The 25,878-nt window shown below is 34.6% G+C and overlaps 1 pseudogene across 1 annotated transcript in view; it reads left to right on the plus strand.

Moving 5' to 3' along the window:
• The window catches only part of LOC110260097 (V-type proton ATPase subunit e 1 pseudogene), a 561,141-nt pseudogene that overhangs the window by 491,129 nt on the left and 44,134 nt on the right, over positions 1-25,878 (plus strand). Inside the window, exon 5 of the transcript XR_014841898.1 lies at positions 1-25,878. This exon is cut by the window's left edge and continues 18,687 nt beyond it; it is cut by the window's right edge and continues 44,134 nt beyond it. The product of XR_014841898.1 is annotated as a V-type proton ATPase subunit e 1 pseudogene (transcript).

The raw sequence follows: 25,878 nt of genomic DNA on the forward strand, positions 1-25,878 counted from the left end.
GCATATTTTTTCTTTGTAAGTTTTCTACCTATTTTTTCCATGTCTTTAAAAGTATCACCCAATTGGCATAGCAAATTACTCCCTTAAAATTCTAAAAATTACTTCAAAATTTTCCCCATCAACTGTATTAGTCTTGAACACATATTTGCTTAGTAAAATTTTTGGAAACCTTGGGAAATATCCACAAAATTTATTTATTTCTTCATTTAAACAATGGTATGTCGAGCATTGTTTGAATACCAGAAATAGAGTAATGAAGGCAGAATCATTGTCCTAGTAGAATTTAGGGTCTTCAGTTAGACTCAAGAAAATAAACAGCTTAATAAATACTTCTCGATTGCACCAGTTAACTGAGTCACCCATGGTGTTCTTAATGCAGTAAAATAGAGAGGGTTTCCAATTATCCTCAGGCTATGTTCAACTTTCTTATTAACATTCTACCAGTAGAATAAGAAGGGTAATTTCAGGGTTAAAGGAAAATAGGTTAATATTGGTCAAAATAAGGAACATGAGAGTGGAGGAGTAAAATACTTGGAAAATATTATAAAATAATGAAAAAGGTATATATAAGGTCATTTAAAAGATTATGTACAATAAAAACTATAACCAGCAGAAACATCAACCAGCAAGAACAAATGAAAACAACATTTCTAGAGGCTAAAAGGAGAACCAATTCAACTGAAAATTATTATATAAAAAAATTGAATTTCTATTTTGAAATAAATTGTAGGCTATGGCACTGTTAAAAACTGGTCTCCAAGAGAATATGCACAGAAAAGTGAGCAAAATCTTTTAAGAAGGGGTTTTATTATTATAATGTATGCAATTAAGATTTATATTTTACATCTTATTCTGAAGCTTTTTTTTTTTCCATTAACAAGAATTCCTTTCTATATATTCCAGTTTTTCTATTTATGGCAATAATTTAATGTAGCTCTTTAATCTCCAAATAAAACATGTTTGAAGTATTTTCTACTTTTAAAATATTATGCTCAGTACTCAATTGGCAGTTATTAATATATTTGTATTCTCTCATTTTTGTGAGTGTTGCTATATAATAAATTCCTTCAAGAAGAACATTCATATTAATGTTGGGGCTGCCGTAATAAGGTAGCTGAAACAACAACAACAAAAAAAAATGTTTTCTCACAATTCTAAAAGGTAGAAGTCCAAGTATAAAGTATTGCCAGACTAGGTTTCTTCTCACCCTCGCTCCTTGGTTTGTAGATAACCAGCCTTTCTGTGTCTTCACCTGGTCTTACCTCTGTGCATGTCTGTGTCCTAATCCCATAGGCTCACAAAGATACCAGTCTTATTGGATCAGAGTCCATCTTAATGACCCTAATTTTAACTCAATTATCTTTTTAAAGACCCCATCATTAAATTCAGTCAGCAGCACTGGGGGTCAGGACCTCAGTATATGAATTTGGGGGAGAGAGACATGATTCAATCTATAACACTCTCCATCAGATATTTTGTACGTTTGATCATTTGCTGAATTTTGCTTATCCTGTTTCAAAAAATGGCAAAAATTTTAGTCTAACAAGAAGTTTATTTTTCCTACTCTATCATCTCTACTTTCATTGTTTTAATAGTTATTTCCCCAATACTTTTTTTTTCTACTGTACAGTATAGTGACCCAGTTACACATATATGTATACATTCTATTTTCACACATCATCACTCTCCATCATAAGTGACTAGACATACTTCCCAGTGTTACACAGCAGGATCTCATTACTAATCCATTCCAAAGGGCAGAGTTTGTATCTATTAACCCCAAGCTCCCCAACCACCCCACTCCCTCCCCCTTGCCCTTGGCAACCACAAGTCTATTCTGCAAGTCCATGATTTCCTTTCCTGTGGAAAGGTTCATTTGTACCTTATATTAGATTCCAGATATAAGTGATATCATATGGTATTTGTCTTTATCTTTCCGACTTACTTCACTCAGTATGAGAGTCTCTAGTTCCATCCACGTTGCTGCAAATGGCATTATGTCATCTCCGCTTTCTGAATAGCCCTTTGCTTTTCCTTTTCCATAAACTGAACACTGGAAGCTGCTACCCAGTAGAGGAGATAAAATGTTATGCTGACGGTCATGTGGAGACAGAGAACCTTGCTGACCACCTCAAGTTACTGCATTAGAACACCTTGGCAATGTGTTCAAGGTTAATTGCACTGAGCAGAAACTTGAAATGAATGGAATCTAAATGCGTTCAATTGCTACCATCCATGTTTTACATAATGATCCACTGAGAGGTGGTGGCAGTAGGAATGTGAAGGTAGAGGTGAATATGAAGGACAGTAGAAAGAGCACTACAGTAGTGCTGGGATAGTTTAAATGGAAATGATACTTTTGTTTTCTAAAACACACTTTGGAACACATGATCAACCTGTGTTTTAAGACAACCCAGGGCTTCTGATCACTAGTTATAAATTATTTAACTTTATGTTCTAACATGAGCTTGCAATTTTGCTAGTTAGAAGTTCTAAGCAGAAAGCATCAGTGGTGTTCAGTGGAAAATAAATTAGGCAACTGTGTGACACATGAAAGAAGTATATCACACAAAAGTGATAAACCTATTGGGAATGTAGGAAAAGACTGGGAAGATGTTTATAGAGTTTGTCTCAGAGTGGCACTATATTTTTCAAAAATAAAGTGGGAATATTATCAGGAATACTAAAGGAATTATGAAACAAAGAATCAAGAAATCAGAACTCTGATCTTAATGTCAGTATATACAGAGAGAAATATACTGAATTTGAATCCAAGATCTGCAGTTCATTGGCTCTGTGAATTTAAGTTGCTTATTTTTATCTTTCTGAGCTCTAGTTTTAGCTATAAAATGGATATTATAGTGTATATTTAAATGTGTTATTGAGTTGTATTAAATATTCCTTGTGAAACATTTATAATATATGAGAAATGGTAACTTTTATTATTAATGGTACTTTTATTAGCACTGCTTTTTTTTCTAATGGGACTGTGATATATATAGCCTTTTTCTATAAGTGCCACATAAGTTCCTTCAGAAAATACTACCGCTCTTAAATCAATGACAACACTAGCCTTGATCATAGAATTTTGTGCATGCTTATTTTGGAAATGATTATCTTGGAAGTACTACATTTAGGCTAAATGCGGACACACCATGTATTTAGATTTCAGGAGAATTGTGACTAAGAACCCAATACAGCTTGGGATGTTATTTTTTAAGAAATAATTTTTTATTTTGAAATGAATTGTAAGCTATGCTAGTGTTAATAACTGTGATGACTGCTCACACACCTCAGCAATCCCTGCTTGCCACTTTTGAAACATTTTTACTTACTTTGGTGAGAAAACATTCATCACTTTGAATGCTGGTTAGCCTCTGAGTTACGTATCTCCTCAAATGATTGACAGTCATTATAGTTTTACCAGCTGTAACTGAAGATAGCAAATATTTTAATGCCTGCATATTAATATTAATATAAATTTCCAGGTGTATTCATACATCAAAGAAAGTAATTCTGAAAGCTCATATGTTTAATTTCAGGAAACTCTGAAAATAGTATGATAACTTTTTTCAGTTCTGTGGCTATGGAACATTTCTATAAACGTGATGAGATGCGGCCCATGCCTGAGTGTGTGTGTGTGTGTGCATGCGTGTGTGCACACATATGTGCCCCATGGATGTGTGTGTGGGTATATTTACATATATATAATGTAAAATATTATATATTTTATTATACATACTATATGTTATATATCAACCAAGAAATGGTAAGGGCTTAATTAAATAGAATATAATAGAAATGTTGTTAATTGTAAGTAAATTTCCACACTCATTCTCTATTAATGCTGACATTAATTTAGTCTAAGGAACAACTAAATACTTAGGCGGCAATCTCTTCTTGAATGAACAAGTGCAAATTGTGTGGTACCACATAATAAAATGATATAAAATGATGACAGGACAGGGAAGAAAATATTAATCAAAAATAATTTCCCTATTAAAACTAATTATAAAGAATTTAGTATCAATACAGATGAGGGTAAAAATTTTAAAAATATGATTTCTTATGTAAAAAAAGAGGAAATAAATGAATCCACTAAACATATCTATTAAAACAGATTGGGAAAACACAGTTTCAGATTCAAAACTTGACCCATTTGAATTCCTAGGAGAAGGCTGATAAGTTCTCTTTCAGATGATTTTGAGGTAAAAATCCCCTGATGTCAGTTCCCCTTTTGAAACAAGACTATATCAGTTAATCATTTCAGATCCTTCCCCATCACTTTCTTTCAAGGAATATTAATATAATTCAACTGAAATTTAAAATCAGCAGGAAAAATAATGCAATCATCTCCAGAAGAAGCACTTGCCAACCTTTTTCTCCATTCTATATCACTTGAAATGAAATGTGAATGGTGCTAGAAATTTTACTTTATTTTATTAATTTTATTAAATTATAGTTGATCTACAATGTTGTGCTGATCTCTGCCTTATAGCAAAGTGACCCTGTCATGCACATATATGCATTTCAATTTTTCTTTTTTTTTTTTTTGCTTTTTAGGGCTGCACCTGCAGCATATGGAAGTTCCCATACTAGGGGTTGAATCAGAGCTACAGCTGCCAGCCTATGCCACAGCCAAAGCAACTTAAGATCCAAGCTGCATCTGTGACCCACACCACAGCTCACAGCAATGACAGATCCTTAATCCACTTAGCATGGCGAGGGATCAAACCAACAACCTCATGGTTACTAGTCGGATTTGTTTCTGCTGAGCCATTACAGGAAACTTCCTCAATTTCTTACATTATTTTCCATTATAGTCTATCCCAAGAGACTACATATATTTCCCTGAGCTATAGAATAGGACCTAATTACTTATCCATTCTAAGCAGAATAGTTTGCATCTACTAATCCCAAACTTCTAGTCCATCTCACTCCCTCCTGCCTCCCTTTTGGCAACCACAAGCCTGTTCTCTATGCATTTGAGCCTGTCTCTCTTTTGTAAATAGGTTCATTTGTGCCATATTTTAGATTCCACATATAAGTGAAATCATATGGTATTTGTCTTTCTCTTTCTGACTTGCTTCATTTAGTATGTGGGTCTCAGGTTCCATCCATATTGCTGTAAATGGCATTATTTTATCTTTTTTATGGCTGAGTACTATTCCATTGTGTAAATGTACCACATCTTCTTAATACATTCATCTCTTTGATGGACATTTAGGTTGTTTCCATGTCTTGGCTATTGTGAATAGTACTGCAATGAACTTATGGGTGCATGCATCTTTTTGAATTATAGTTTTATCGAGGTATATACCTAGAAGTGTGATTGCTAGATCATATGGTAGTTCTAGAATCATTTTTTTCTGCGGAATTTCCTTATTGTTTTAAATAGTGGTTGTACCAATTTACACTGACACCAACAGTGTAGAAAGGTTCCATTTTTTCTACACCCTCTCCAGCATTTTTTATTTGTAGATTTATTAATGATGGCCATTCTGACTGGTATGAGGTGTTACTGTATCAGAGTTTCGATTTGAATTTTTATATTAATTAGTGATGTTGAACATTTTTTCATGCACCTATTGGGCATCCATATGTATTCTTTAAAAAAATGTCTCTTTAGGTCTTCTGCCTTTTTTTTTTTTTTTTTTTTTTTTTTTGTCTTTTTAGGGCCGCACCCATGGTATGTGAAGGTGTCAAATCAGAGCTACAGCTGCTGGCCTACACCACAGCCACAGCAACACAGGATCTGGGCCACATCTGTGACCTATACCACAGCTCACAGCAATGCTGGATCCTTAACCCACTGAACAAGGCCAGGTATTGAACCCACATCCTCATCAGTACTAGTCAGGTTTGTTAAGTTCTGAGCCATGGGGAATTCCCTGCCTATTTTCCAATTGGTTGTTTGCCTTTTTATTGTTGAGTTATATGAGTTGTTTGTATATTTTGGTGATTAGGCACTCATTGGTTGCTTCATTTGCACTATTTTCTTCCGTTTCATAGATTTACTTTTTTATGGTTTCCTTTGCTGTGCAAAATCTTATAAGTTTGAGTAGGTTTTGCTCATTTATTTTTATTCTTATTTCTATTGTTTTGGGAGACTGACCTAAGAAAACCCTTGTACAGTTGATGTCAGAGAATGTTTTGCCTATGTTCTCTTCTAGGAGTTTTATGGTGTCATGTCTTATGTTTAAGTCTTTAAGCCATTTTGAGTTTATTTTTTGTTCATGGCATGAGGATGTGTTCAGTTTCATTGATTTAAATGCAGCTGTCCAGTTTTCCCAGCAACACTTGCTGAAAAGGCTATATTTCCCCCATTTTATATTCTTGCCTTCTTTGTTGAATTGACCTTCAGTGTCTGGGTTTATTTCTGGGCCCTCTATTCTGTTCCATTGATCTAAATGTTTGTTTTTGTACCAGTACTACACTCTCTTTATTACTGTAGCTTTATAATATTTTTGAAGACTATGAGAGTTATGTCTTGTGCTTTGTTCTTCTGTTGCTTTTTTTTTCCTTCCTCAGGATTGCTTTGGCAGTTATGGGTCTTTTATGGTTTCACATAAATTTTGGGGTTGTTTGTTCTAGCTCTGTGAAAATGTCATGGGTAATTTGATAGGGATCATATTAAATCGGTAGATTGCTTTGGGTAGTATGGTCATTTTAACAATATTAAATCTTCCAATCCATGAGCATGGAGTACCTTTCCATTTCTTTGAATCCTCTTTAATTTCCTTGATTAATGTTCTCAGAATATAAGTCTTTCACCTCCTTGGTCAGGTTTATTCCTAGGTATTTAATTTTTGTGGGTGTGTTATTTTAAAATGATTCTTTAAATAGTTCTTTTCCAATATTTCATTGTTAGTATACAAAAATGCAACTGATTTCTGAATGTTAAATCTTGTATCCTGCTTCCTTGCTGAATTCCTTTATCAGTTTATGTAGTTTTTGTGTGGTATTCTTAGGGTTTTCTATATATAGTATTATGTCATCTGCATATAGTGACAATTTTACCTTTTCTCTTCCAATTTTGATACTTTCCTTCTTTTTTTTTTGTCTGTTTGCTGTGGCTAGGACTTCCAATGCTATGTTGAATAAAAATGGTGAGAGTGGGCATTCTTGTCTTCTTCCAGATTTTAGTGGGAAAGAATCTGTATTGAGTAATAAATTGGTGTGTGTTTGTCATAAATGACTGATTATATTGAGATATGTTCCCCTCTGTACCAACTTTGCTAAAAGTTTTTAATCATGAATGGATGTTGAATTTTGTCAAATGCTTTTTCTGTGTCTATTGATATTATCATGTGTTTTTTGGCTTTTTTTTGTTAATGTGATATATTACATTGATTGATTTGTGTATGTTGAACCATCCTTATGAACTTGAGATGACTCCCACTTAATTATGGGTGTATGATCTCTTTCGTGTTGTTGCATTCAGTTTGCTAAAATTTTGTTAAGAATTTTTGTATCTTTATTCAACAGATATTGGCCCATAATTTTCTTTTTTGGTAGTATCTTTGTCTGGTTTTGGTATTAGAAGGGTGGTAGCCTCAAAGAATGTCTTTGGGAGTATTCCTTCTTCAATCTTTTGAAAGAGGATGGCTATAGGAATTTTATTTTAAAGTAGTTACATTTTTTAAAAAATTTCTGTTTCCCTTTTGACCACTTAGGACCAAATTTCTCAATAGGTATATTAAAAACGAAGATTTTTTTCAAAATTAGGGCAGAGGTGGAACTAAAAAACCTGCATTCCCTGTTGTAGAAATATATATTTTCCAATAATAGGAGAAATCAATAGGAGAAAATCAGGATGAGAAGTGAGACAAATATTTTTCCTTACCACACATGAAAAACAATGAATTTTAGAGATTTGTGTAATATTCTTAATAGCTAGGTAGATTTTTTAGTATGTGATAACTTCTACATGTAAGCTTAATTAGAATAATTTTATCCCAAAGTGAGGAAATCTGATGTTCTTATTAGGTAGCTAAATTGATTTTGAAACATTAGAAATTGTTCAGTGACCATAACAAGTTTTCAATGTGGGAAATGCTGAACTAGCTAGGTTATTTTTAAAAATGAGGCAGAAAGCAGGGACTTATTTTAAAGTATACAGATAATTTTCAGTGTTTTTATGAAGAGCATAGATATATATTTTGAAATTGAGTAGTAGTATAGTATATTGAAAACTTAACAGCAAATACAACTGTTAAATAATATACCATGTTCAGTTATTATATTAAAATTAAACCAACACTACAGGAAAATTTAACAAAAAGCATATTTTTGATAGAAAAAGTATCTAATCTAATCACATTTTTACAGTATTAATTTGTATAATGCCTCAATTTACAAATAATATTTTCAATGCATTTCTTATAGACTTTCTGTTAGCACAAAACTCAAAACTTAAAAAAGGACTTCTAGTATGACAGTGTGAGGAGCCCTGTGAACATGCTTTCCAGCAAAACTGATGAAAATTAATAAACAATATGCCAATCATTAAAATATCTGGAAATGGTTTTAAGGGCATACAACAAACAAACAAACAAAAACTTTTATTCAAGAAGGTCTGCTAAAACATGGTAAGAAATAAGAGTCTGTGATTGTTGAACCAACACTTATTCTATCTCTCCCCTCTCTTGGGTCAATGAGATGGAAATTCCAGCTCCAGACTGGCACAACCAAAACCATAAGGCCCTCTTACTACCTATAGCTCCTAATTAGAGGGTTATTTTCCTAGGAGAAGCTGAAGATCAAAATTTCTCATGCTGTCCCCAACTGCTTATTACTGAGTTTAAATTCTGGGAGTGTGGAATGGTGAGACTTGGGGTGGGTGCTTCTGCCACACAGTCTGCACTTATGAGATGAAAGCATGACATTACTGAAGATACAAGGGCCCTGTACCCTCTTGCCTTTCTTGGTTTATAGAGCAGAAGTTCCACTTTGGGGGGGTGAGCTAAAAGAGACCTGGGGCTGCTGCTCTCCCACTCCAATAAAATGTTCTGTTCCTAAATTCAAGGTCACTCAGAGTGAAGTGAACCATTGTCTCACCCTCAGCATCAGAGACATGGCCTAAAGTTTCTTGCCTGGGGAAGAAGCAAGCCATGTTACAGAGAGTTCTTAATCTCTTTTCAAAGTAAATGGCGTATTTGATTCAGAGTTTAGAAAAGTTTAAATCTAAGGGCGGTCAAGAAACAGTGGAGACTCTCATGAAAGACAGAGATGAGGTAGAATCATTTAATTCATTGACGATATAGGCTAAACCATTGGCAGGCTCATTTGCAAGAGACAAATGAGGAAAGAGAAAACAGAGAGAAGCCTTTCTGGAAAAAGACAAATAACAAACACTAACCATAGAACTATCTCTAATGCAAACTAGGTCTGATTGAATCTGTCTGCAAGGAAGTTATGTCCCAGAGCATTGTTGTAAACAATAGACAGCCAGCCAGTAATTAATGGAGATTAACAGATGAGTATGGATGAGGAAAGTGTCTTACTGAATGCAGTATTATCTCAGGTGACTGTGGGTACACCAAGGCTATATCCTCTGAGAAACGATAACAAAGCTTTCATACTGCAGAAAGAAATAGATGTCCCAAAATAACCCAACCAGTTAGCTGGATTCATTATGGAAATTGATCATCTGATATTAAAATTCATATGGAATTACACAAGACCTAGAAGAGTCAAAAACAATCTTGATAAAGAATAAAATAGTAAAACTCACATTTTCCTATTTCAAAACTTAACTGCAAAGAAATATTAATTAAAACAGTGATACTTTCCAATATGGAACTGGCATAAAGATAGACTTAAAGATCAATGAAATAGAATTGAGAGCTCAGAAATAAACATATGCTTATGGGACCTAACACAGTATTTTCAAAAAATGATAGGGGAACAATTGGATAAACTCATGCCAAAGAAAGATATTGGACCCTTTTACCTCATGCCATATGCAAAAATAACTCAAAGTATATTAAAGATCTAAATGTGAGAACTAAAACTATACAACTCTTAGAAGAAAAGATAAGAATAAATCATTTTTAGCTTACATAAAGCTGTTGGTTCTTAATAACAAGAAATAGAGAAGAACTTCAAAATTAAAAACTTTTCTGCTTCAATGAACACTATTATGAAACTTGAGGAATTCCCACCATGGCTCAGGGAAAGAACCTTACTAGCATCCTTGAGGACATGGGTTCGATCCCTGGCCTTGCTCAGTGGGTTAAGGATCCAGCGTTGCCATGTGAACTGAGGTGTAGATCACAGATGTGGCTCAAATACCGCGTTGCTGTGTCTGTGACGTAGGCCAAGTGGCTGTATCTCTGATTCAAACTCTAGCCTGGGAAACTCCATATGCACCAGGGGTGTGGCCCTAAAGAGACAAATTAAAAAAAAAAAAAAAGGAAATTAAATGATCACCCACAGAATGGAAGAAAATATTTATAAATCTTATATCTGATAAAGGACTTGCATTTTGAGTACATAGAGAGTTCTTACAGCTAAATTATTAAAAAGACTAACAGTTCAATTTAAATGCAAGCAAAGGATTTGAATAGATAGTTCTCATAATGTCTATAATTATATACTGAGTGTATTAAGAGATGCTCAACATCATTAGCCAACAGAGAAGTACAAATCAATTGTACAATGAGATAACACTTCACACTCACCAGGATGACTAAAATGAAAAATTCAGCAATAAATGTTGTTGAGGATGTAGAGAAATTGGAACCCTCATAAGTTGCTGATTGAAATATAAAATAGTGCAACCACTTGGGAAAACAGTAGGGCAGTTTCTCAAATTACTAAACGTAGAATTACCATATGACCCAATCATTCCACTCCTTTGCCTATACTGAGAAATAAAATTTTTGTCCGCACAAAACTTGTACATAAATGTTTATAACAACATTATTTTTAAGAGTCAAAAGGTGTAACCAACCTAAATGCCCATTAATTTATAAATGTAATAAAATAGGGAGATCCATACAATGGAGTAGAGTTTGGCCATGAAAAAGCAATGGATTACTGATGCATGGTATAATGTGGATAACTTTGAAAACATTGTACTTAGTGAAAGAAGCCAGTCATGGAAGTCCACATATCATATAATTCTGTCTTTATGAAATGCCCAGAAGATGAAAATCTGTAGAGATAGAAAATAGACTAGTGGTTGCTTAAGGGTGGGTGATATGATAGGATGGGATAAGTGGAGAAGACTGTTAGCTCCATGGTATGGATTTTGTTTTTTTTAATGATTAAGATGTTCTAAAATTGTCTGTGATGGTATTTATGCTTATCTGTGAATATACTAACAATTGCTGTATTATACATTTAAAGGGGTAAATTACATGACAGTGAATTATATCTCAACATATCTGTTATAATAAATTCAAAAGCTAGTCAACTTGAAATCCAGTTCAATAAATGATACAATCTACTGGACTGTTCATAGAAATATTCTTGGCTGCACACTACATAGAAATTATTTTAAAATTAAAAATGGCGTAAATGGAGAACATGTTATTAATACACATCTACTCATGCTGACTTTTATACATTTCACTGATAGATGAATTCAGACTAATTTTTGAGAAACGTCTGTATTTAGCAGTGCTTCATTGGATCAAGTCCACCTGACTTAATAAAGAATTTTGCCTAAAGACCATACGCTCATGAATTTCAAGTCTGAATTCACATTTACACAAATAAGGAGAGAAATAATAGTTTTGACCCTGATTTTTGAAGCTATATAACAAATACATTTAACATTTTGGTGGGTCAATTTCCCAATTATTTCCAATGGAAGCAACTTATCATTTTGGCATTCTTAAGAGCAAAGTTTTTGAGTGTAACAGCTTTAATAATGATAAAGAGTAGTCATTATTGAGTGACTAGTGATTACTGTTAAAAGACAAAGCAGGTACTTCAAAATTTTGAAGAGTTTATTTGAGCAACCATTGATTTTATTTGGGCAGCACCAAACCGTAAGTGGCTAGGTACACTCTACCTACAGGAGTTAGCTTCAGGGATTTTTATAAAGAAGTTGCAGAAAGCAAACCGATTATCTGATTGGCTACAGCTTAAGTAGTTGGACTTTTCCTTTCCTATAGACTCTTACTTCTCATTATAGCCTTTTATTTTCCACTTAGAGAAGACTAACATTTCTTTTAGAGTAGGTTTACTATTGATGAACTCTTTTAATTTTTGCTTATCTGAGATGTTCTTTATCTCCCTTTCAATTCTAAAAGATAAACTTACTTTAGTTCTAAAAGATATCTTAAGTTGCAGTTTTTTCCCTTTCAGCACCTTGAATACATCCTGCCACTCCCTTCTGGTCTGCAAACTTTCTGCAGAAAAGTCAGCTGATATCTTTATGGGGGTCCCCTTGTGTTTGACTCTTATTACCTTGCTGCCTTTAGAATTCTCTAAGTTTTGCCGTTTTAATTAGGATATGTCTTGGTGTGGGTCTATTTGGGTTCATCTTGTTTTGGACCTTCTGTGCCTCCTGTACCTAGATATCTATTTCTTTCTTTGGATTTAGGATGTTTTCAGTCATAATTTAATCAAGCACATTGTCATCCCCTCTTCACTTTTCTCTTTCTGGGCCCCTATAATGCAGATGTTGGTATGCTTGATATTATCCCAGAAATCTCTTAAACTGTTTTCATTTTTAAAATTTCTTCTTTTATTGCTCTGACTGGGTGATATACATTATTCTATCTTCCAGATCATTTACATGTTCTTCTATATCACTTAGTTTGCTAGTTCTTCTTTCTAATATGTTTCTTATTTCAGTTATTATATTATTCAGCTCTGACTGGGGTTTTTTTTTTTTTTTTACATTTTTTAGTTCCTTGTTAAAACTATCATTGTTTATTTGTTTTTTCCCTAATTCACTTTGAATTCTTGTTACCAGTGCATTGAATTTTTTATCTAATAAATTGTTCTGTTTCATTATTTGTCTTATCTTCTGTATTCCCTTGCTCTTTCAGTTGAGACCAGTTCCTCTGCCTTTTCATTTTGCTTGCTCTGAATCTATGAATTTAGGTGAAATAGTTACCTATTGTAATCTTGAAGTGGTATCCTATGTGACAGCTTGCCTATACAGTCTCTGTGTGCCCAGTGGCTTTCTGGATTTGACCCAAACAGAAGTCATGTCTTTCCTCAGGGTGTACTGGCAACCATCACCTTGGTAAGAAGTGAGGGTGGAGATGGAGGGCTATGGCCTGAGCCAGGTGTAAGAAGAATCTCCTCCCCTGCTCAAGGGTTATCACCACAATGTTATGGGTGGGGTCAGATCCCAAGTAACTGGAGCACAACCCTGAGGATTTGGTTTAATCTATCTCTGTTCCTAAGTGTGTGCTACCCGCCTCTCCCTGCACCAGCAGCCTTTCTCCAGAGTGAAGCAGTGCTAAAGCAAGAGGGGCCAGGCTCTTGGCTCATGACAGTGTGAGAGCTGCTGTGGGCCTCTGAAGAGTTTCCTGTCCATATGTCAGGAATGGCATTCCCTGGTCATATAAGTCTCATTTGACTCTCACCGCCAATCACTACCCTCTGCCTCTGTCAACCCTGCCTTCTTGTGGAGCCTCGACACAGGGCAGAAGAAGCCTGCTTAGACCCTTCGTGTGTATTAGGGTGTGGGTTATGGCTATATGACTGCCATCAAGGATAGGGACTACTCCTGATGCTTTGCCTGTGCAGGAGTCAGTAGTGGCCACCTTTGCCACACTCAGATTGAGCCCTGGGTCTGAGTCAGCTCTGTGTCCCATGGCTAAACTCCTTCCCTGGTTGTGGCAGTCCTTGTACCAGTGGGGAGCTGCAAGTTTAAATAAACAAGGATGGGGCATTTGCTCAGCTCAGGCTCGGATGCGTGTGATCATGGGAAACCAGCAGCACAGGGACGGTCTTCCATCTACTCTCTCTGACTGCCCTGGGAGCATTCCAGTGCTTACATACTCCTCACAAACAGCGTCCAAGCTTCCTTCAGCCTTCCTATTAGTTCCCATAGCTGCCCAACCAGCCACCCAGATCATGGGCTTGTCTCCTTGTGTTGGACCTAAGGACTGGAGCATCCAAGATATGGCCCAGACTGCTTACTCTCCAGGGCAGACTCCACTGTGTTTCTCCTTTTTCTTCTGAATCCTGTCCAGGGGTACAAGTCCTGATCTGATCACTTCTCTTTTCTTCCTACCTGATTCATTTTGGATCTTATAGCCTTGGATGTGTGTGAGTCTTTCTGCCAGTTTCCAGTGAGAATTGTTCCACATTTAGACTTATGTTTTACCTGCTAATGGGAGGAGGTGAGCTCCACATCCTCCTACTTCACCATCTTGTTTTTCCCTCTATCACAATTTTATATTAAGAAGTTAAGAAGCTTGCCTAAGGTCACCCAGCTAGTGGACTAGCAAAACCATTTAGCTGACTAAATACAGGATCCTTAAATGGTAATCATAAAGGTGTACCATTTTTAGTCATTAACGGAGCATCATTTGCTGTTTCTAGAACACAGGTAACATCTAGGGCAACATTATGTTTCCTGCTTGAAGCTCAGAAATTATGTATTTATTTAGTCTTTTAGGGCTGTACCCATGGCATATAGAAACTCCCAGGCTAGGGGTAGAATTAGATCTGTAGCCACTGGCCAATGCCGCAGCCACAGCAATGCCAAGTCCAAGCTGTGTGTTGTGACCTACACCACAGCTTACAGCAATGCCATATCCTTAGCCCACTGACCAAGGCCAGGCAGGGATTGAGCCTTCATCCTCATGGATACTAATCAGATTTGTCTCCACTGAGACACAACAGGAACTCCTCAGAAATTATACTTAAAGGAAAGAATCCAACACGGAAAGAAAGCAGAAATTGTTGCACAGGGAGTTTCCTGATAGCTCAGCTGGTTAAGGACTCTGCAATGTTTCAGCTGTGGATCAGGTCACTGCTGTTGCATGGATTCAATCCCTGGCCCGGGAACTTCTGCATGATGAAGGCATGGCAAAAAAAAGAAGTATTAGACAAATCAGTGTTAGCTTGTATCAATGAATGACACAAAATTCAATAACTAAAAGTGATCACAGTCATGTATCTTAAGCATTACTGTCTAACATATATATGAAAATTAATAAATATTATGGATTTTAACTTTACTGTCCATGATCTGAGTTAACACATGTTTAAGCAATTCTTATGGCTAGTAATGCAGCTTTTTATTACCAATAATTATCTGAGAAATTATTTATGGGATACAGTGCTTTCATAAAACTGCATAGGATGGTAAAGTCACAGAAGTTAAGGAAAATTTAAAAGCGAAAATTTAAAGTGCTTGAGCGTTCTACTTCCTACATCTCTATTAACATAATGAGAATTAAAAGATTTTCTAAGTTTGAAATGTCAGCATTTGATAATTATATTTGATTTATAGTAAAGTTATATAGTTATATTTTTTCTTTTTAAAGATGAAGACTGATTATTTTTAAGTTATTGGACTATTAAACAAAATATGAAGCGAACTAAAATTACAAAATGATTATTTTAAGGAGTATTATCTCTCATCTTATACAACTAATCTTAAGCAAGGAAAGTGAGATTTAGGAGATGAGTTTTTATAACATACTTAGAAAAATTATTGTTTTTATTTAAAATTCTGAACGTCTCAAACTGATATGTCAAAACTAATGTATGCTTTTCCTAGAAAATGAATATATTTCAGTGTAAAATCTCTCATCTAAAATTGTATTAGAAAAGAAAAATGTAGATAATATCTATGATAAATATGTTATGTACAATAAAGTAGATATTAATGATTTGGGAGAATTCTTAATATAACTGACTTTCTTATTCAAATAATTCCTTATTCTTGTTTCTAAGACATACAAAATATTAAATTGCTCTAAAATTGTTGCTATTATTCATTGGAAATATATGATGACATATATTTCAGAATATTTCTATAATGACACAAGGCTTGAATAGAAGTTTCAGATGAAATAAGCTATGCATAAAAGCATAAGCAGAGGCTCTAAAATGCCATTTCTCTAATAAGGACTTATTGTCATAAGTTATAACTGTAGTCAGTTATAACTGGGAATGGTTCTTTCTGGTAAACAGCAGTGGAAATATAAGAGGACAAGGATGTATAGAGGGCAAAATTTTGAAATATGTTGAATTTTAGATATCTATGAAACATAAAGTTGGGGCTTTTCAGTAGGTAAATAAAAATATAGGTCTGGCATAGGTAAAGTTTAATCAAGGGCTAAAATTCAGATTTCTCCAAGTCTGGAAATTGGGCTGTAGATTGTTGTCTGTTACAGGTTTGGTAATTTTCAAAATGAGTCCTGCAAAAAAACGGCATACTGGGTTGAATGGTTACCAATGGCAACTGAAAGGAGTGGTCAATATATGAAATCTAGCAATAAGAAAATGGGCTTATAAAAAAAGGATGAGCATTAGAGAAAATGGGATAAATTAGAGGACCAATGGGCTCAATGCCATGGAAGAGTAGCAATATTAAATACACAGAAGGGAGATTTAAAGGAAGCTGTGTTACAAGCTGAGGTAGTTATTCTAGATGATCCTCAGGATCAAGTTATTCCATGCTACCCCAAATATATTGATGATATACTGTCAAGGATCTGAGAATCTGAGACATTGGACATACCATCTGATTTGGACATATATGGCAATAAGGTGAAGAGGAAGACTTTAAATTAGGAATCATAGTCTGGATGAATTGGAGTCAGTATATGAAAATGAGGAGGTTTCTTATTTGCAAAGTCTGCAATTATACAGATCCAGTCTTGCTGCTGAATTAGTGAATGAGCTAGTTCATGTGATTAATTTTTTTGCTCAGTCATATAAATGCAGATATTTGGAATGTTCAATTCAACTGTAGTCAAAACAGTTTCCAAAGCTTTCTATATAGCTTCTTCAAAATCTAAGCTTCTTAATAGCAGGAGTGGGATTTGTTATGAAAGACTGCTAGATTTAAACTGTGAAATGATACCCAAAAGAGAATACCCAACTGCAATAGAAGACCTACCTTTGGAACCTCTTTGTGATTCCTGTGAGAACATGTATCTTAACTGAAATCAAATTTCGATACATTTGCTGTGCCTCTGAAGTCTACTGGTAAACTACTTCATGCCAATTAAATCTAAATTCTAAAAAGACCTTGGAAAAGCATAGAAAGTTTGAAAATCTCTTATTAACACCAGTTGGAGCAAATTGACTTAAAGTAAAAGGGTCTAAATATTTCAAAGTCTGATAAACAGGAAGAAAAGAAGAATCAAATAAGGAAAAATTTTACTTGAGGTAACATATCTTATTTGGGTCACTGTGTATTTCTTACTGTCAGTTAAGCATGACAATTTTAACAAGGTTAGAACTCACCAGAAGTAAGTGAAAGTTTATTTCAACAAAGAGGTGGTCCACCTTATATTCCTCAGATACGTACTCACAAGTCACCTGTCCAGTTCATCATACAGATGTTACAACAGTGATGATTTCACACATGCATTGGCAATTGCTGCAATTTCTCAAACATTAGATGTGTGTGAGGTTAAAAGATGACAAAAGTAGGGGAAAAGATATGTTCTGATGTATTTTGCAACTGCTCAAATATGACGAAGATTTGAGTCACCCAACAGAGAAAGTGGATTGTCATTTATCTTTAATTTATCCCATCTGCCAATATCCATCTCAATTAGCTAAATATAGAACCATGTCCATCAACTACCATCAGCATTGTTAGACTGTTTTGTTACTTTGCTCAGTGAGAAAATTCTTCACCTTGAGTGTTTAAATTTTTTAAAATTTTTGGAGTTCCCATCATAGATCAGCAGAAGTGAATCTGACTAGTATCCATGAGGATGCAGGTTCGATCCCTGTCCTCACTCAGTGGGTTAAAAATCCAGCATTGCCACAAGCAATGATGTAGATCACAGTTGCCACTCTGATCTGGTGTTGCTGTGGCTGTGGTATAGGCTGGCAGGTACAGCTCTGATTTGACACTTAGCCTGGGAATGTCCATATGCCTCGGGTGCATCCCTAAAAAAAAATACAAAAAAATTTTTTTAAATTTTTTATTTAGGTATAGTTGGTTTACAGTGCTGTTTGAATTTGTGCTATACAGCATAGTGACGCAGTCATACATATATACATTCCCTTTCTTATATTATCTTCCATCATCTGTACATAATTCTCTGTGCTATACAGTAATACCTCATCGTTTACCCATTCTTAATGTAATAATTTGCATCTACTAATGCCAAAATCCCAGTCCATCTGACTCCCTCTCACTGCCTTGGCAACCACAGTCTATTCTCTATGTCTGTGAGTCTGTTTCTGTTTTATCAATAGGTTCATTTGTGCCATATATTAGATCCTACCTGTAAGTGATGCCATGTGGTATTTGTCTTTCTCTTTCTGACTTCATTTGGTGTGATAATCTCTAGCTTTATCCATGTTGCTGCAAATGGCATTATTTCATTCTTCTTTATGGATGAGTAGTATTCCATTGTACATAGGTACCACTTCTTCATAATCCATTCATCTGTCAATGGACTTTTAGGTTGTTTCCATGTCTTGGCTATTGGGAATAGTGCTGCAATGAACATAGCATATATATTTTTGAATTATATTTTTTCTAGATATTTGCCCCAGGAGTGTGATTGCTGGATTATATGGTAGTTCTCTTTTTAATTTTCTGAGGAACCTCTATACTGTTTTCCACAGTGGCCCACCAGCAATGTTAAAGGGTTCCCTTTTATTCACACCCTTTCCAGCATTTGTTATTTGTAGACTTATAAATGATGGTCATTCTGACAGGTGTGAGGCGGTACCTCATTGTAGGGTTTTTTTTTTTTTCTTTTTCAATTTTTGGGCTGCACTCATGGCATCCCAGGCCAGGGGTTGAATCAGAGCTACAGCTGCTGGCCTACACCACAGGCACAGCAACGCCAGATCTGACCCATTTCTGCAACTCATACCACAGCTCATAGCAAAGTGGGATCCCCGACCCACTGAGTGAGGCCAGGGATTGAATCCACATCCTTATGGATACTAGTCAGATTCATTTCCACGGAGCCACAATGGGAACTCCCTCACTGTAGTTTTGATTTGCATTTCTCTAATAATTAGTGATGTTGAACATTTTTTTCATGTGCTTACTGGCCATCTGCATATCTTCTTTGGAGAAATGTATGTTTAGGTCTTCTGCCCATTTTTCAATTGGGTTGTTTGTCTTTTTGTTGCTTAGTTGTATGTGTTGCTTGTATACTTTGGAGATTAAGCCCTTATCAGTTGCATCTTATGCAACTATTTTGTCCCATTCCATAGGTTGTCTTTCAGTTGTTTATTTTTTTTGTGGTTTCCTTTGCTGCTCAAAAGCTTGTAAATTTGATTAGTTCTTATTTGTTTATTTATTCTTATTTCTATTGCCATGGGAGATTGAACTAGAAAAAACATTTGTATTATTTATGTCAGAGAATGTTTCATCTATGTTCTCTTCTAGGAGTCTTATGGTGTCATGGTCTTATGTTTAAGTCTTCAAGCCATTTAGAGTTTAATTTTGTGCATGGTGTGAGTGTGTGTTTAAGTTTCACTGATTTACATGCAGCTTTCCAGGTTTCCCAGAACTACTTGCTGAAGAGACATTTTTCCATTTTATATTCTTGCCTCCTTTGTCAAAGATTAATTTGTCATAGATGTCTGGGTTTACTTCTGGGCTTTCTCTTCTGTTCTATTGATCTGCATGTCTGTTTTTGTACTAGTACCACACTGTCATGATGACTATAGTTTTGTAATATTGTCTGAAAACTGGGAGAGTTATGCCTCCTGCTTTGTCATCTTGAGTGTGTGAGTTTGATTTCTGCTTTAGTAAATAGTGGTACTGTACAGTTTTGGAGGGGGATATATATATATATATATATATATATATATATATAGTACCCTATTCAAATAAATGTTCATGGAAAAGTTGCAGTGTCATCTCAAATCTGGCCAGTCTCTTAAACTTTGTTGTACTGAAATAAAATCTGAAAAAGATTATATGAAACAGTCACCTAATAATGGCATAATTTCTAGAATGTTTAATAAACTAAATTTCTAAACATGTTGAAAATGCTGTCAAGATAATTTAAATTCTTAGATAAAAAACAGGATCCAAAGTTCTGTTTATAGATATGTGGAGAGAACACTGTGCTTGTTTCCTGACCTCCTATCAGATAAGAGAAATAAAAGTCATTTGGAAAGCTTTTTTCCTAAGGCAAGGGCTATAGACAAAATAAAAGAACTGTTGTAGTTAGGATGACCCTGTGAGGTTCTTCCAGGTCTGTGATTCACTCTCAAGCAACCTCAAGACCTGGAATGTGTATATTAATATTATGCTATCGGTAGTGTCAGCATGACAAGGACAAAGGAGGTTGATAATCATTTATGATTTATATGAAAAGTGACAGCCATCCAGAGCAGTTATACTGTTCTGAGGCCTTTTGTTCTTGAACAGTTTTAGCCAGCTTTGCTTAACATAAACATTCTATTTGTCACACTGTGTTCAGCAATATTTTAAAATCATAATTCCAGTAATTAAGATATCCCTTCTACCTTGTAATTTTCAAATTGATGTCAGTAAACATAAGGCATACAAAGAAAAACAAACATCTCTATTATTTAAGCAGATAACTGATATTAAAATGTATTATTAAATATTTTAGAACATAAATGAGCTCATGGCTACCTCAAAATCTTGGTTTATTCTCTTTCCAAAATATTTTCTCGTCGTATGATTTCTTACCCAGGTTTAGGTTTTTTCCCTGCTTCCTCATCACCCCCACCCCTGCAACATACTTAAAGCTGAAAGTGCCATGATTCCAATGAATCATTATTTTTAAGTCAAACTGAGCATTTATGATAGTGAAGAGGAAACATAAATTGGATAGTATTCCTTCAGGCTTGATACCTTTTGAGTTTCCTTTTCCACTCAAGTGAGTTAACTTGGCAGGTGGGAAAATATATATTTGAAACATTTTATAAAATAAAAGCATTTCCAATAGATTTAGCTATTTAGAAATATTTGGTGCCAAAGGGAATCATCTTTTAGTTTTGTTTACTGAGTACTTTGTTCATGTGTTATGATATAAGACTATAAAATACAGTTATTAAAGAAGGTCTTAAGAGTTTACTATCTGAAAGAGGAGACATTCATCATTGATAGAGTACTTACTGTATGACAGGCACTAATTTAAGCATTTTACAAACATTAATATATTTAATCATTCTAATGACCCTAAGATGCAAGTATTATGTTACATTTTTGCATTAAGGACAAAGAGATACAGATAGTTTGAGTGACTTACTCAAGGCACCAACTATGTTGACAGCTAACGAATTAGGTTATTGCAGGAATTTTAGAGATAAAATATATGGTATCTTTTTTCCACTTTTTTGAGTTAGAAATAAAGAAATAGATGCTAGAGTCAAGTGGATGTATAAAATAATCAACTTGTTACTTATAATGCCTATGTTTATGAACATGGTATTAAGTCTGTTAGACAAAGAGTTTGATCGTATTTTAACCCTAAATTGGACACATTAATCTAGTCACTGTCTCTGGCAGGGTTTAAAAGTCAATAATTTCTAGGGTCATCTGCTTGAAAAATATATGTCATAAAAGAGTAGAATAGAATATATGTCCTCTGCAGGCAGGTGGATCACAAAGAAAATACAAAGACAAGGAGAATGGAGGAAGGGGACAAACCATATTCCTATGTTAGTTTATTATTCCTATAAAAATTCACCACAACTTATTAGCTTAACACATCTCCTGTTCATTATCTTATACTTTTGGAGTTCAGAGATCCTAGAATGAAGGTATTGGCAAGGCTACATTCTTTGTGCAGGTTCTAGGAATTATATACGTCCTTGCCTTTTCTAGCTTCTGAGGTCACCTACATGCCTTAGCTCACATCCCCTTCCTCATCTTCAAAAGTTCATCACTCCATCCTCTACCTCCCTTGTCACATTGTCTTCTCCCACTTTGACCTCTCTTGCCTGCCTTTTATGAAGACGCTTGGGACTACATTGAACTCACCTAGGTAATCCAGGATGATATTACCAGGATCCTTAACTTAATCATATTTTAAAAAATTTTTCTATTACTCAATGAATTTATTGCATTTATAGTTGTACAATGATCATCACAATCCAATTTTATAGGATTTCCATCCCACGACCGTATCGCATCCCCCCACTCCCCAAACTGTCTCCTTTGGAAACCATAAGTTTTTCAAGTCTGTGAGTCAGTATCGGTTCTGAAAAGAAGTTCAGTCTGTCCTTTTTTCAGATTCCACATGTCAGTGAAAGCATTTGATGTTGGTGTCTCATTGTCTGACTGACTTCACTTAGCATGATAATTTCTAAGTCTATCCATGTTGTTAAAAATGCTGGTATTTCGTTCCTTTTAATGGCTGAATAATATTCCATTGTGTGTATGTACCACATCTTCTTTAGCCACTCCTCTGTCAATGGACATTTAGGTTGTTTCCATATCTTTGCTATTGAAAATACTGCTGCAGTGAACATCAGAGTACATGTGTCTTTGCGAGTCATGGTTTTCTCTGGGTCGATGCCCAAGAGTGGGATTGCTGGATCAAATGGTAGTTCTATTTTTAGTTTTCTGAGGAATCTCCATACTGCTTTCCATAGTGGTCGCAGGCATTTACATTCCTACCAACAGTGTACTAGGGTTCCTTTTTCTCTACACCATCTCCAGCACTTGTTTGTAGACTTTGTGATGATGGCCATTCTGGCTGGTGTAAGGTGATACCTCATAGTGGTTTTGATTTGCATTTCTCTAATAATGAGTGGTGTTCAACATCTTTTCATGTGTTTTTTGGCCATCCATATGTCTTCTCTGGAGAATTGTCTGTTTAGATCTTCTGCCCATTTTTTGATGTTTTTTTTTTTTTTTCTGGTATGGAGATGTAGAAGGTGTTTATAAATTTTGGAGATTAATCCCTTATTGGTTGATTCATTTGCAAAGATTTTCTCCCATTCTGTGTGTTGTCTTTTCATTTTGTTTAGGGTTTCCTTTGCTGTGAAGAAACTTTTAAGTTTAATTAGGTCCCATTTGTTTGTTTTTGTTTTTACTGTAATTACTCTAAGAGGTGGGTCTGAGAAGATGTTGCTGTCGTTTCCTGTTCAATAAGTGGTTCTGGGAAAACTGTACAGCCACATGTAAAAGAATGAAATTAGAACACTCCCTAACACCATACACAAAAATAAACCCAAAATGGATTAAAGACCTAGATATAAGACCAGACATTATAAAACTGTTAGAGGAGAACATAGGCCAAACATTATCCAACATAAATTTAATCATATTTGAAAAGTGCCTTTTGTCATAATAGCAACATGCTCATAGTTTCCAGGGATTAGAATGTGGACATGTTTGTATGGGGCTGTTATGTCTAACACATCTCAAATTTACCACAAGGAAGGAGTGAATACAAGAATAAAGGGGTAAAAATTATTATTCTAGTGTAGCTTTCTTCAAATGGTATCCCAATGTTACAGGAAAGAGATCCTCTCCCTAGTCAACATTTTGTAGTGCATGGTTCCTTTCTCAGTAGACTTTACCATTAAACTCATTATTAACCAAAGCCATCTTGTTGCTCTTAGAACAGGAAATCAGGAGTACTCTATTAACCTAATTTCTAATCACCAGCTAAGTTGTTTTATATGTCTTTTTTGGAACAAGATGTATTCCATTGTTGAAAGTAGGGTATTGAAGTTTTCAAGTATCATCATTGAATTATGTATTCACTTTTTTACTTCCACGAGTTTTTGCTTCATATATTATTGGTTTCTGTTAGGTGCACATATGCTCATGATAGCTATATTTTCATGATGGTTTGGCCCTTTTCACATTATATAATGTCTTATTTGTCTCTCTCTAGTAATGGTAGTTAAAACTGATGAATGCTTACTATATTCCAGTCACAGTACTAAGTAGGTATTATTTGTGGTTCATTTACAATTGCATAATATTGAGACTGTAAAATGAATTATATTTTTTCTTTGGTTTTATTGAAAAATAATTTTCAGTGGCGTTTTTTTCTTTGCGCTATTGAAGATGATATTAAATATTTCCTTGTGCAGAAGTAATTTTCATGTTTCATTTTGGATTATTTTATTTGTTTACTGATTTTGAACAATCTGAGGTCTATCCCAGACCCAAGTTTGCTATCAAGTGAAGAAGTGGGTTTCACTTAAGCTTTGGTCAATGCTAACTTGTATATTTGTGTTAGAAACAATTCACCTTAAAATATAGAAAATTTAATTATAAATTTAGTTTCGAAACCAGTGCAATTAAACAGATTTCCACTAGATTCCTTTTGTTTGTTCAGCAAATTTCTTTTCTGATACATTTGATCATTAAAATAACTGGCCAGATTATACAACCAAAAGCCGTATTTCTCGTCAAGTTTTGCTATTAGTTATATTTCTCTATTCTTCCCAAACTACAAAAATTTCTTTAAAAATCAGCATTTCATATCCTTCATCCCCTCAAAATATGAGTAGCAACACAAATCTACACTTACTGTCTAGTGTGTGTGTGTGTGTGTGTGTGTGTGTGCGTGTGCGTGCATGTGTGTTACAATTTAGGGATGAATGCCTATGTAGAGATTTGGATGGATGTGAAATGACTTGAGGTAGAGAAAACAGTCGTTCTTCCTGAATGAAAATGAAAAGGGGATGGTTTGATGATTCTAGGATTATAAACTGGGAGGCAGATGAAAAACTGTGTAAATACAGTGTTAACTTTTATTTTGGCAACCAAATAATATAAGTAATTTTCTGAATTTCCCCATAAAACTTCTTCAATTATGGCAATTCTGAGTCCTCTCAGGAGGAAAATAAGTACCCCCCACTGATTGAGATTTTAAATTCCATTCTATTCATCTCCTCCCTGGTGAAATGTTTACTAATAGATTTATTTTCACATTGATTTTCCCTTCCCCAATCTTTTGAAATTTTTGTCTTTTTCTATCCCTATTTTAACATACAGGTTTTGTGAAGGATTTTAATTGTCACCATTTTTGAGATTCCAAAATTATTAATTTACCATGCTCAATTTTACATGTAATTTTGATTAGATATTTTCTATGATAATAAAAACATAATATATGATTTAAAGTTAATATAAATTAATTTTATTTTCACTGTTAGGACAGAGAGAAAAATATATAAATACAGTTTTAATTTCAGTTATTTTGGTAACCAAATGAAATGTTATTTTAAATAGAACAGATCAAATTAATTAGTAAATTATTACCTGTCTCACTGAGACTAAGAAATTCTAAATCAATATTTTTTTTATTTCTCATAAGGTTTACTTTTTTTAAAAAAAGTATTTCATTGAATTGCAAAATGCAACTCTTTATTATGTATTATTTTTTGTGTTACAGAACAATAAAGCAGTATTTGTCAGCAAACATCCATATACTTGCTGCCGCCTCTGTCTTATTTTCAGAATGAAAATCATCCAGAGATAATAGACTCCAGGGAGAAAGTAAACAAATTATAGAGGAACAACACAATTCCTCAGTGCAAGTTGGCAGCATGGATTCTACATGCAAGGCTTGTTACACTGTGGTGAGAAATCTGCAGAGGGGACATTATTTTTTGTCAGGGGTAACATGAGCAGCATGTAAAAGGTCGATACTCAGTCCTGACAAATTGAACTTAATATTTTGTTTAAAAATAGTATTGATCAGAGTAGGAGCAAAAATAGCATTGATCAGAGTAGGAGCAAAAATAGCATTGATCAGAGTAGGAGCGGATTTTGAGAAAGATAATGTGCAG

Source organism: Sus scrofa, chromosome 3 (genome assembly GCF_054392235.1).
Source record: "Sus scrofa isolate SSC_HxYL_T2T_F1_AM1 chromosome 3, Sscrofa_HxYL_maternal_Yorkshire_Landrace_v2.0, whole genome shotgun sequence".
Taxonomy (NCBI): domain Eukaryota; kingdom Metazoa; phylum Chordata; class Mammalia; order Artiodactyla; family Suidae; genus Sus; species Sus scrofa.